The sequence below is a fragment of the Diceros bicornis genome, chromosome 23 (genome assembly GCF_020826845.1).
Source record: "Diceros bicornis minor isolate mBicDic1 chromosome 23, mDicBic1.mat.cur, whole genome shotgun sequence".
Lineage (NCBI taxonomy): Eukaryota > Metazoa > Chordata > Mammalia > Perissodactyla > Rhinocerotidae > Diceros > Diceros bicornis.
In genome coordinates, this window is record NC_080762.1 from 22,253,564 (window position 1) to 22,268,027 (window position 14,464).

General features: G+C 39.7%; 1 long non-coding RNA gene across 1 annotated transcript; it reads left to right on the plus strand.

Moving 5' to 3' along the window:
* The first annotated feature begins 5,722 nt into the window (after positions 1 to 5,722).
* Positions 5,723 to 14,159, plus strand: LOC131420666 (uncharacterized). Its single transcript, XR_009223611.1, has 3 exons — positions 5,723 to 5,940; positions 12,949 to 13,070; positions 13,211 to 14,159. It is a non-coding gene; the product is annotated as an uncharacterized LOC131420666 (long non-coding RNA).
* The last annotated feature ends 305 nt before the right edge of the window (positions 14,160 to 14,464 follow it).

Sequence of the window (14,464 nt, forward strand, 5' to 3'; positions counted from 1 at the left end):
CATACAACTATCTACTGGGGCTTTGGGAAAAAAAAAAAAAAAGGAGGGAGATTGGCAACAGATGTTAGCTCAGGGCCAGTCTTCCTCAGCAAAAAGAGGAGGATTAGCACGGATGTTAGCTCAGGGCTGATCTTCCTCACAAAAAAAAAAAAAATCTGTTTAACTTTAGTTATTCCAGCATTCTGTAAACCTATCTGAATACCAAATTCCCTACTACATCAAATATCATCTTGTAGGAGTGGGGTTCTACAGAAGATGTTTTAGAAAATGTTGACCTAGTGGGACATGTGTGGAGTCCTCAGGCAGGACCAGGTTTCATCCTGGAACTGCCTCTTTTCTTGTTGTATGACCTGAGTGGACTTTTAAGCTTCGCTGACTCCCCTTTTGGTTTCTCTATAACACTGTCAGTTGCTGTGGCAGACAGATCTTAGGGTGACTTTGATGATCCCTGCCCTTGTATGATCCCCTACCCTTGAGTGCGACTTGCTTCTGACCGACAGAATGTGACAAAAGTGATGGGTTGTCACTCTTGTGATTGTGTTTCAATACATGATACTCCGTCATAGCTGACTGGAAAGAGAGACTCTCTAGCTGACCTTGAAGGAGCAAGCTGCTACAATGTGAACAGAATGGAGAGGCACTGTGGGCAGCTTAAAGCACCCGAGGGCCTCAGTGATACAGCAGCATTCTGCCAACAACCACGTGAGCTTGGAAGAGGACCCTGAGCTTCAGAAAGGAACATGGCTCATCTGACACCTTAATTATGAGACCCTGAGAGGAGAACTCAGCTAAGCCATACCCAAACTCCTGACGCATGGACACTGAGATATAATAAATGTTTGTTGTTTTGAGCTGCTAAGTTGTGGTAATTTGTTATAGTAGCAATAGAAAACTAATACAGTTGCCTACCCAAAATCCATTCCAATTCTTTTTTCATTACCAACAAAATCTAAATTTCATCCAGAATGTCAAGCTGCCCGGAAAAATACTTTATTTTCCTAAAATCTTTTTGCACAAAATGGGACAAGATGACAAATTTCTAATCAATGAGTTTGAAGTGGAAGTCTATGAGGATTCTCTAGGGCTCTCCTCTTCCCCATTTTTCCCTCTATGGACCTGATGTAGGGAGCTGTAGCAGCCATCCTGGGGCCAAGAGACTCATAGAGATGACGGCCTTGGCCTTTTTGAGCCACTTAATCAATACCAGCATCCACCTGCCTCCATATACCTTATTATGTGAGAAAAATAACCCTTATTATTATTTTTTTAAATTACAGGTTTTTTTTTTTTTAACAAAGGTTTATTTATTTTATTTATTTATTTTTTATTTTTTTCCCCCAAAGCCACGGTAGATAGTTGTATGTCATAGTTGCACATCCTTCTAGTTGCTGTGGGACTCAGACTCAGCATGGCTGGAGAAGCGGTGCGTCGGTGCGCGCCCGGGATCCAAACCTGAGCCGCCAGTAGCAGTGTACGCGCACTTAACTGCTAAGCCATAGGGCCGGCCCCTAACCCCTATTTTTTTAGGCTACGGTTTGTTGGGTTTTCTGTTATGAGCAGATGAACACATTCTTTAATGGTTAATACAAATGATTATTGTGAAAATTGAATGAGAAAACATAGATAAAGCATCTATTCCAGCACCTGCCAATGTTGCCCATGCTCTCTCTCACACAAGTGTATACTTGCATTTGCTCTCTTGCTTGTCTGCTTTTTCATCATCTTTCAGCCCTCTCTCTCTTTCTTGCCTATCTCCGTTCATTCATTCATTCATGCAACAAATATTTACTGAACACATGCTAATTCCCAGTGCTGTGGTAGGTACTGAGGATACAAATATAAGTAAAACACATGTGCCTCCATCTTAACATTTCCATCCTTGCCTCATTAGAAAGAGAAGAGTTTAATGACTGATTGATTGATTACATTTTAGTGTGATTGAGTTCCATTTGTGATCTCAATATATATTTGAATTAATGATTCTCTTTTTTTTTGGCGAGGAAGATTGTCCCTGAGCTAACATCTGAACCAGTCTTCCTCTATTCTGTATGTGAGACGCTGCCACAGCATGACTTGATGAGTAGTATGTAGGTCCGTACCCAGGATCCAAACCCGTGAACTCCAGGCCACCAAAGCGGAGGACTCAAACTTAACTGCTACACCACCAGGCCAGCCCCTGAATTAATTATTCTTAATCCCACTTGCTATAAATGCCTTTATTCCAAGATAAAGGAATTCCAGGCGTTAGCAAGTAGATGATGAAGATTTTTGGTGTGGGGTTAGGGGGTGCTTATGAAAGCAATTGACTGACCATGGATAAAGGAAGCTATGATCTCTGTTATGAATAATTTCTGGAGTCTGACACATGTTTTCTGACATTACCTTCCTACACTCCACCTACTTGGCCACACGTCATTCTCTCTCCTCTCTGTTAGGGATACTCCCCACCCGCCCCTTTCTGCCTCTCATTGGCCTCAAAATTCTCAGAAACATAACCATGATTTCAAGTAAATTTTATGTTCTTAATTTTATAATACCATTCTTGAACTATGAACTTCTTCTCTGGGAATGCCGCTGTTACAGTCTCTATCTTATTTCTACTTTTGATAATAATGATTCAAACCAGTAAGTGTAGCAATGGAATTCATTCTCTTTATTAAGAAGATATTTCCTTGCCCTTAACTATTCAACATTTATTCCGTTTTTATTTACTTTACTGCCATTTATGTGTTGGTTTGACCTATCTCAGACAACAAACCAATTGAAGACAGAGAGAGTTGGATGCAATTCATATCATGTTATGTTCTGGAAGTCAATGAATGGTGATAATGGTGGTGATGGACTCTCTCTGAGGCTCTTGAGAACTGGACCTAAGAACACTTAGAGTCTAACTAAAATATACCTAATTCTTCTTTCAAGTACCATCTACAGAAAGAAACAGAAGCAAACCCAAAATGACATAAAATATGTTGAAGACTACTTTTAGTTTGTTTCAGGTGGACTTAAGATAATTAACATTTGAATGGCCCTACCCTGATTATCCTAAGAACCAATAAGAAAGAGTGACTGAGGCACTTCATCTGTCTACCATGAGACCAGGGCTAGGAGAAGAATGTGCAGGAGACCTGATATTCTGTGTTTGGATTTTAGAGGAATCAGTGCCAACCACCCCTTTTCCCATGCTTAAGTTCAGAATCTATTGAGAGAGATACACAACCACAAAAGTCAGGCAGTTGGAGAGCCAAATATTATCCTTATCACCTCAGCTGCTGTGGGACCTGAGGCTTGGTCTGTCAGGGAGGTGGGCCTGCAAATACTTCAGCTCTGGCCAGCTGCAGGCCCTCACTCATAGGTGCCCACCCAGGGAACACTGACAGCATAGAGGACCAGGGCAGGCTGGCAGATTTCGAAGCAAGAGCATTCTCAGTTCCTTCTCTTAAACTCACCAACAGAACACTCACTCTTCCTCCGAAGGCAGGAGGCTGAACAGGGCCGAGACTAGGGTGGAGCAAATCAGGCAGGGCTGTGTTCATGGTGGGTCAGATTTTGTCATTATGTAAAATTTTGATATTTTGTTCATCATAGGCTTTTTTTTTCGCATTCATTTTGAGTTTTAAAAATATTGCATTAAATTTTTATTTTTCTTGATTATTGAGTTTTGGTACCTCCCTAAATTTTGTTCCTGAGGTGTACAGCAGCCTCACCCTAGTCCCAGCCTTGCAAGAAGCTCAAAGGGTAAGATTAGTGGAAGCCTTTCCAGATGGAAATATCAGGAGCAGGAGATATATTCCTACCTGGCTGGATGTTTAGTAGCTTAATCAACCACACCCTACTGTGATTGTGCTAACATACTCAAGCAGTCTGGGAAACTTTTCTTTCTTTAGTCAAAATGTTGGATCTCTGTTGTTATAAAGGGAAAAACAAAAAAGGTTTTTTTGGTTCTGATGGTCCTCAGAACCAAGTTGTTCTTTAAAACAACTACTTGCTGTGGCTTGCTTTTTCCTTCATTAAGATTCAGAAAATATCTGAATATATATAAAAACATTATGAAATATGTAAACACAGATTTGGATTTGTGGAATTTAACACATGAATGTATCCAACTAAGTCTTGAGGCTATGTCCATCAGAAGGACGGCCTGTTCTTTGACAAGTGTGTGCCTGCCTTGGGAATTCAAAACACATTCCAGGAAAATCATATCCTAACTGGTTTGGTTGTTTACTCTGAAGAGGGCATTTTTGCACCTCATTTTTCAACTCTTTGTTTACATTGAAGCAAAACATTCTCACAGAGGAAGAGACTAGATACTCTTTCTCAATGGAGGGAGCCTTCTCTTTTCGGAGTCAGGAACTTCATGTCTGCAAAGTTAATTATAGTGAGATTGTTGACCAGTCCTTCAGGCTCCATGTCTGTGTCTCTGACCTTTGCCAAGGGCACAGTGCCACCAGACATACCACAAGATATGCAGAGGGTGGAGTCTAACTTGAATAGGCTTGTTAACTCGTTTTCTGATGCTGATACAAAAATTCTCAGCATAAATCATTTTGGTGCCTTTGAGAGAGCTCAATTCAAAAGGTGGACTAGACTAGTATCAAAATCCTTACTCGGTTAACTGTGATATCTTACATTTTCCTGGCCAGACCAGTAATGGAAAGCCTTTCACATTTAGACAAGATCTAAGCAAGCCATTGGATCAAGTGCATCAATTTTGTAATTTCATAAGCTTTGACAAGTCAAAAACATTATTTCCGACCTATAGCTTACCTTTAAGCAAGATCTAATATCATGGCGATTGGACAAAATTCAGTCAATTCCAAAAGCTTAACAATGCAAATGAATTGTTCTGAGTCTATAGCTTAGTTCTGGATGGCTTTCTGCTGAGTAACTAGACTCGTGCTGTTCATTTTGGGAGCCGCTAGCCACATGTGGCTACTGGGTACTTGAAATGTGGCTCATCTGAACTGAGATATACTTAAGTATAAAATACAAGATTTTAAAGACTTTAGTTGAAATGATAACATTTTGGATATAAAGGGTTAAATAAAAATATATTATCAAAATTTATTTCACCTGTTTCTTTTCACATTATCAAATAATGCTACTACAAAATTAAAAATTACATATGTAGCTCACATTCTATTTCTATTGGACAGTGCTGGTCTAGATGCTTTGGAAGTAAACATCATGGAGAGAGAATCTGATAGACTTTATGCATTTATACCTCCTTTGAAATACTCCAGAAGCAGCACTAATTTACACAACACCCCTGTGAGGAGGTTGGGAAATGCCTCTTACCAACATTTCAAGGAAAATAACTTCAAAGGATGTTGTCATCATAACTGATTCATAAGTCAGAGAAAACTTTGAGTTCACGCTTCAGAGAGTAAAGCATTCAGGGTCAGCTGCTTCCCTTATTACTAACTCCTCCTCAGGTCCAGTTTGAAACCAGAAAAATCTTGGGTGAGGGTGAGGAATGGTGTGGATTTGGGGAGTTGGGTGTAGGTAGTAATTTTCACAGAACACCTGGCAGAGAGTAGGACTTTAACAAATGTTTGTTAAATTGAGAAAAAGGAACTCGTAAATTTAGGTTAGAAGCCTCATATTGCCAAATTACAGCCGGCAGTATGGAGGGCCATGGCGCAATATGACAATTCAATGCCTTGTTGCAGTGACTGTAGTTCCCGTTCCACCGTGGCATGACTAGGCTAGGTCCAGAGGCAGCCTCAGAGTATGTGATCACTGAGCAAATGCCGGGCGTGGGGAGTCTGGGAAACAGTAGAGGGATGTAGAGTTATGAGAGACTATAAGAAGTGAGAGGTTAGAGGTCCAAATACATCAGGAAAGCATTAAAAATGCATGCTGTGACAAGAATTTAAAAGTCTCAGGAAGCCAAGATTCAATCAGATGAGCTCCCGGTTAGCGGAAGAGCCGCTCCCAGAGGTCAGTGTACAATATCTTAAACCCTGAAAGAAGAGTAGGTAATGGTGCCATGGGTTAAGCCCTGGGAAGCAAAGCTTGGCTCAGCCAGGTGCCTCTGATCCGCTTCCTGCCTGAGCAGTGACTAGTTCCGGGTCATAGGTAGGTCTGAATGTCCTGGTGCCAATAGGAGCTGACTTTATTGGTTGCAGATGGGATGGGATAATAGCTGAACTTAGGTTCTGACAAACTTTCTGTGGGTTTGGAGTTTTGCCATCTAAAATGTGAGCCAAGCTTCTTTAGTTTCTCAGTTGTGGTTCTGGATTCGAGGAAAAGGTCCAGAAATGTGGAGCTTTGATACTCTCATGGCTCTTCTTACCATCAATTAAGGGAGCAAAATTCTACTTTTCCAACATTACCACAGATACTAGGCACAGCTACTAGGTGATCTAGATGTGTGGTTAAACCCTCCTCTTTTCTTTATGCTCGTTGCCTACTTGGAGGAACAGAAACAAAATAAAATGTTTGGCATATAGGAAGTTATCATATTTAAGGACTACCTGCTTTCACTATAATCTCTCAAATAAGCTTAATTGAAATGATCTTGTCTCAAAATGACTGTAGGGTATCAAACTTGAAAGCTGCTCTTTTTAACCTTGATATTGTAATGTATAGATTATGCCCAGCACAGTAAATGCCTTTATGGACCTGATCCTGTGATCCTAATCTGGATTGAAATAATGGCTTTGGTGCTTTACTGATTTTGACTAAATGGCAAAATTAACAGTTTACGCAGCAGTTGCCTAAAAGATGTGATCACTCTGTTGCTCTGTGGGACCACATGGGGTCTTTGTGCTATTATTATTGGTTCGAAATCAACTTGGTGACCCACATATAATCTAACAGCTGCTCTGGGACCATCATTTATGATTTAGTGATGGAGTCCAAATTATAAGTACAACTTTTTGTTTCCTCCCATAACACATTCTTCCTAAGTAACTTTTGGACAGATTTGGTCTCTCTTAAAAGATGAGCTTGTCTTTATCCTATTACTAGAAATGTGACAAATCATAAAAATAGACACAGCTCTCAGATTTGACAATTTCACACTTTTCCTCAGCACTGGATTTACTTAGAAAATGGACATCTTCAAATTCTTGGTTGTGGAATATCTGAACAGGCACAAATACTTCTACAACCCATAATTGCCACTTTGGACCATAAAAAAAAAAAAAGCATAACTTTCTGTGGATTAAAGACTTAGATTTCAAGCATCGACTCCTCCCAGCCCCCACTACCAAATCTAGCAGTCTTATAAATACAACATAAATTCACATGCACTGCAATTATTGTGGTCAATTATGCTAAACCAAGCACATAGTTTTTCCTCAAACATTTTCATAAGCAAGGGAAAAATTGCCTTCACGACTCATTTTTGGAGATGGACTAACAAGTTTGGGTCATGTGAGAGCTGACTCACGTTTTTGTTCTTGCTTCCACGTTTAAGATGTGTTCATGTTTAGGGGAATTGAACTAAATTACTTTTCTATTACCTTGATTGGGACCAGAGGAAAATGGACTAAAAAAGTAGGTCAGAGTTTTTAAATCCTGAGGATATCTTTATAATAAGCAGACTTCTTGCTTACTAAGTAGTTTATGACCAAATACCTTCCAATGTAATTATTTTTTTAAAACAGCTTTATGAGAGTATAATTTACATACCATAACATTCACCCATTTTAAGCAAACAATTCAAAGATTTTTAAGAAATTTATAGAGTAATGCAACCTTTACCATATTTCAGTTTTAGAACATTCCATCACCCCTAAATTTCCCTTTTACCCGTTTACAGTTCATCCTGCTTCCACCTCCAGCTCTACGTAACCACTGATTTGCATTTTCTCTCTATAAATTTGCTTTTTCTGGACATTTCCTATAAATAAATTATACAGTAATTATGCCTCTTGTGTCTGACTTCTATTTTTGGGGCTTCATCTATGTTGTAGCATGTGTGAGTTGAGCTATCCTTTGATTGCTGAATAATATTCCATTTTATGGATATGCTACATTTTAAAAATCCATTTACCAGTTGATGGACATTTAAATTGTTTCCAATTTTTGGCCATCATGAACAATGCTGCTACGAACATTCACCTACCTGTCTTTGTATGGACATAGGTTTTCACTTCTCTTGCGTTGAATGCTGAGAATTGAACTGCTTTATTGTGTAGGAAGTTTATGTTTAAATTTTTAAGAAACTATCCAATGTATTCCAAAGTAGCTGTGCCATTTTACATTCCCAACAACATATGAGGGTTCCCATTTCTCCATATCCTCACCAATACTTGGTATTGTCTGTCTTTTTGATTATAGCAAATCTAGAGGTGTAGAGTGGCATGCCATTGTGGCTTTGTTTTAAATTGCTTTTTTCTTATTACAAATGATGTTTAACATCTTTTCATGTGCTTAATCAACCATTTGTATTCCTTCTTTGGTGACATGACTTAAAATCTTTTGCTCGTTTTTAAATTGGGATGTTTATCTTCTTATTATTAGTTGTAAGTGTTCTTTATATATTCTGGGTACAAGTCCTATATCAAAGACATGATTTGCAAATATTTACTTCCAGTTTGTGGCTTGCCTTTTTATTTTAAAAAATAAAGTACAAATGTTTTTAAATTTTGTTGAGGTAAAAATGTTTGAAATTTTGATGAAGTCCAATTTATCAGTTTATCAGCTTAAAATTATTCACAGGCTCCCCATAAACCATAAGGACGTGGTCCAAAATCCATAACATGATATACAAAGTTCTCTCAGATCTGACTTCTGCTCCTCACTGCACAGCTCAGCTCTTGACCTGATTTTGTTTCTCATCCCATGTCCCAGTCAGAACGCATCACCTGCACTCTCTTAATTGACCATGTCATTTCTGTTTTCTGTTCTTTTGCTCAGGCTGCTTCTTCTACTCAGAACAACCTCCCACCTCCCTTCCCCTCTCTGGCTAAGTTCTTCTCTCTCTGTCTAACTCCTTTGTAACTAACATCTGGAAAATTTCTCCTAATCTTCTCCCCTCCTGGGCTGCGTTGGGTGCTCTTCTTAAATGCTCCCTTTGCCTATCTCAATCTTAGCGCACCTCACATTGTTTTGTAATTTTTCATTATATTGTCTATTTTCCTTATCTGAGCATAAAGGTCTTTAGGTAAAGGGCAGTATTTTAGTTTTTCTTTGTATTTCTAGCACTTAACATAATAACAGGTACATTATTGGTACTGAATCAATATTGATTCAGCATGTCCTGTCTTTCAAAAAGTCATCAAGAGCCTGACTTTTAAGAAAGCCAGACTATTTGTGTATTATGGACAATCACACATAGGCATTTTTCAAACCTACTTGTTCAGAGAAATAAGATTATCAGATGGATTCTGGACCCAGCATCAAACTATTTATTCAGTTTATATTCTGGAAAGACAATGAACTATACACTTTCCATGCATTTTCTCTAATACTCAAAACATCCCTGCACAACAGAGGTAACAATTGATGTTCCTGTTTTCTGTGTGTGAGGAAGATTAACCCTGAGCTTACATCCATTGCCAGTCCTCCTCTTTTGCTGAGGAAGACTGGCCCTGGGCTAACATCCATGCCCATCTTCCTCTACTTTATATGGGACGCCACCACAGCATAGCTTGATGAGCGGTGCGTCGGTCTATGCCCAGGATCCAAACCTGTGAAGCCGGGGCTGCAGAAGTGGAGCACACAAACTTAACCACTATGCAACTGGACCTGCCCATGATGTTCCTGTTTGATAGGAAAAGCTCAGACTTAGAGCAAGTGACTTGTCTGAGCCCACGCAGCCGTTTGCAATGGGAAAAAGAACATGTCATTTCTAAACTTGGCATGAAAAGAATTCATAGCTTTGAGGAATGCATTTAACAGATGTTCAGTGAGCACATACTATATGCCAGACAATATTCTAGAAGCTATGAATAGAGAAGGGAAAGAAGAGACAAAATTTTCTGCTGTCAGGGAGTTCATAGTCTATGTAGTGATATCATCTCCACTAACACAACAGATGCTACTCTAACCAACATTAAAAAAATTTTTTTTTGAGCATTCAACTCACTTGAGACAGTGAAGACAGGACAAGATAACAATTTTGATCCATACAGCCATGGGAAAGCTTATTTTATCCTTTAACATTTTCTAGGTTGGTAGTTGGGAAACAGGAACAGATCTTCATGTATGTGTGGCTTTGCAGGCAGCATAGAGATCGTGACCTGGACCTGGATCTGGAGCTGGAATCACCCACTGTTTGGCCATGATATTTGTCAGAGAGACTAAGCAATCCTCATATATGTAATGGTGTGCTTAGAGAAGAGTCAGAAGGTGAAGGAAAATTGGAAAGAGGCAAAAAGAAGATAGGAAAACAGAAAATGCAGTGGGGAAGAGAGGGAACAAGGACACAGTCATTGGCAAAAGCACCATCTGAGGATCCTCTCCCTGCCTCCCAAGGGCAGGGACCTGCCCATCCTGATCACTAATGTATGACTTAGGACCTAGCAGAATGCCTGCCACTCAGTTGGTGTTCACTAAGTGTATTGGAAATATGACTAATTGAAAGAAGTCTATTCATTAATTCAAAAAACATCTGTTGATTGTTCTGATATCCTAGTCATAGTGTGAGGTCTTGGTCCCTGCTCTCAAGGGATACACAAAATATTTGGGGAGAGAAACCTAATCAAATTATTGAAAGGAAAGTATGGTAAATACTATAACAGAGAGATGAACAAAGTGCTATGGAAATTCTAGAAGGAGCTACTTGCTCTATCTCAGGACTTGGGCAAGGTTTCACGGAGAGTGTGGCATTTGAATTGGAAAGGATATTCAATGCATGGTCTGGAGAGTCTGGCCTGTTCAGGGAATGATGAGAATGTCACAGTGGTTAGAGATAGTACACATGGACAGAAGAGGCTGAGGACACATGTGGGGTTTGCAGGCCAAGCTAGAAGTTTGTATTATGGCCTGGGGCACCTGGGAAGTAGTAAGGGCCCACATTAGTTCACCCTCTGTTCTACCATAAGAGCTATCTTCTTAAAAATGTAAGTTTTATGATGTTAATACTCTTCTTCAAAACCACAAAGCCACTCAACCATCACATAATATTATGAAATATGGGTTTTACATGCTGATGAGGGCTTTGGATAGACACCAACATGAAAGTCCTATTGAGGAAACACTAGTCTATATAGGTCATTGAGCTTCTAAGGTGGCCTCAGCCCCAACTCCTGGTGTAGTACCCTCCCACACTGTATCAGATTAGGTCTGTGTGACCGATAGAACACAAAAGAAGTGGTGGTATGTCACTTCCAAGGCTAGGTCATAAAATACTTTGTGGCATATGTCTTACTCTCTCTCTTGGATTATTTGCTCTAGGGGAAGCCATTCACCATGTAGTAAGGACGCTCAAGTAGCCTATGGCTCTCCCCAACATGGCAAAAAACTGAGGCCTCTTGCCAACAGCCACGTGAATAAACCATCTTGGAGTCAGATTCTCTAAACCCAGTCAAGTCTTCAGATGATGGAAGCCCTGTCTGGCATCTTGACTGCAACCTCATGAGGAACCCTGAATCAGAGGCACCAAATAAGGCACTCACAAATTCCAGACCCCCCAAAATTTTGAGATAATAAGTGTTTGTTGTTTCAATGCACTAAATTTTAGGGTAATTTATTTTGGAGCAATTGATAATACAGTCATTGATCATACAAAGTCAGAGTTAAAAGAAACTCTAGCGGTTAAATAGGGCAGGCACTGATAGTTGGGTTCAACATTTCCCATGAAGCTTGAAGGGATTTGTGGAGTCCTTCTCCACTTCTATTGATCAGAGATGGCACACACGTTGAGACCTCTTTACTATTCCTGATCCCAAGAGATGCAGGGTCTAGTCCAAGCTTGCATGTCTAGTTAATCATAAGAACTCCATTTCCTGACTACAAGTCCAGGGCTTTTGCCACTATATTGTGCTAAAAATGACTGAATTCACCCTCTTTAATTTACGTGAAATATCCACTCATTTGTTGAAGATCAGTCATTTGGCTTGCTAAGAATTACTCATCTAGAAAGAATATACTATGCTGCTTAAGAAACGGGGGCTGGTTTGAGTTCTAATTGTGGTAGGCTGAATAATGGCCCCCAAAGATATCCAAGCCCTAATTCCTGGAATCTATGAATGCTACCTTATATGGCAAAAGGGATTTTGCAGGAGTAATTAAATTAAGAATCTTGAGACAGGGAGATTATCCTGGATTATCCAGGTAGGACCTAAATGTAATCACAATATCCTCATAAGAGGGAGGCAGAAAGAAATTTGGTAAAGAAGAGGAGAAGGTGATATGATGAGCACAGGGAGAGAAAAGATGCTGTGATGCAGGCCCATGACCAAGGTCCATACTGGAAAAGGTAACGAAACAGATTCTCCCCCAGAGACTCCAGAAGGAATCAACCCTGCCAACCCTTTGATTTTAGCCCATTGAGACTGATTTCAGATTTCTGACCTCCAGAACCGTAAAAGAAAAATTTGTGTTGTTTTAAGCCATAAAGTTTGTTATAATTTGTTACAGCTGCCATATGAAACTAATACACTAAGCTCTAACATGTCCAGATTCTGTTAGTTTGTGCAAGACAATTAATCTTTCTAAGACTGTTTTCTCATCTGGGAGAAATGGGAATAATAAGTGGGAATAACAAAATGCCTATTTCACAGGGTTGTTGTGAGATCGAATAAGATCATTCATGTAAAATGCTCAGCATAGGACTTGGCACATGGAAAGTTCTTTATAAACTTGGCTATTGATTTGGTCTAGACAGAAAGACTATAACATTTTTTTGCCTCCTTTTGAAACCTCAAGTAGAGTACTAAGCAGCTCTTGGAATATAGAAAGGGTTGAATATTTATTAACTATTCTATTGTCACCATTGTATCAGGAATCCCGAAGTCTATTTGCTTCATCCTCTCTCATTGTCCTTTCCTCAAGGGTGTTGACTGCAAGATGGGGAAGAGGCAAAAGGAAAATAATCCATGAATGAGAGAACTAAAGAGGACTTTGAAAGGATTTCTTTGCCATTATCTGCTTTTGGAGAAAGCCATACAAAACAGGTGAAAATTTTTCCTATTTGTGAAGATCTCCGGAGAGGGAGTGCCCTCACGCTTTCCTTGTAATTTCCCTTGGTACATATGAAGACTGTTCCTGATTTTCAAAGAAGACTGCACTGATGGCTGTCTATTCTTCTTTACAGAAAGAATAAAGGGGCCTACCCAGTGGCATAGTGGTTAAATTCACATGCTCTGCTTTGGCGGCCCTGGGTTCATGGATTCGGATCCCAGGCACGGACATACACACCGCTCATCAAGCCATGTTGAGGCAGCGTCCCACTTAGAGCAACTGGAAGGATGTACAACTATGACATACAACTATCTACTGGGGCTTTGGGGAGAAAAAAGGAAAAAAGGAGGAAGATTGGCAACAGATGTTAGCTCAGGACCAGTTGCCCCCTCCCCAAAAAGAAGAAAGAATAAAAGGAATAGTTTTGTTTTTGAAAGCTGCTTGGTACACAATCCTGCCTAAAAGAGTCTGCTATAAAAGCAGCCATGTGTTAGTTAGCTGGCCGTGTTTCTAGTGCAACTTCAGGACCACTGAAAGTATAGAATAGCATAGCTTTATAAATCTTTTCTTTTCCTTATCCTGGGTTAAATTTCAAAATTTCACTAATTAAAAAAAAATCTTATGATAATTATATTTACTTATATTATTCATTCCTACAACTCAGTTTTCCATAGATGCTTGTTTTCTGTTTTCTAATGATTTAGCGTTTGTATTCTGATCACATTTGCAGAGATGAAGTGCTCTGTGGTTTCTCTCATGAGCCCCAGTGGGCAGGAACAACATCACAACATTCTCTCGTATAGTGCTTGGTAGAACTTCCTGCGCCTTGTGATTGTTTTGTGATAACAGAGACCACACTATAAAATGAAGCCAAAGGAACGTTTTTAAAATAGGGTCTGATGCTGTTGAATCTTCATTGGATGTGTCTCCATTTACAGACTAATGAACTGAGAAATAACTGTTGTATCATCATGGCAAACAACTGACATAGTGGAGACCAGTGATTTTCTAAAGCCGTGCAAAATCCTCGTCCTGTTAGTCAGAGATGACTGTGGAAATAAATCTGGCTCATTGACCTCTTATTGGTGTCTAATGCCACACTTAGGTTCACCAAAAGGGCTAAAGATCAAGTTCTCTCATATCTCTGAACATGCCTCAACTCTTAACATTGGTCGCCAGTCACTGAATCCCAGGTTTGCCCATCACCATGGTTAGCAGTACATTCGAGAAGGGAGTGCATTTTTCCTAATTTGGCCTGGATTGATTGGTACTTGAGCTAGAAAGGGGTTGTACCTGGCACAGGAACAAAGTCAGTCTGAAGTCAGCTGAGCAGGAGGTTATTCTCTCTGATATAGATTCTCTACTACCTAAATTGGTAACGGAAGCA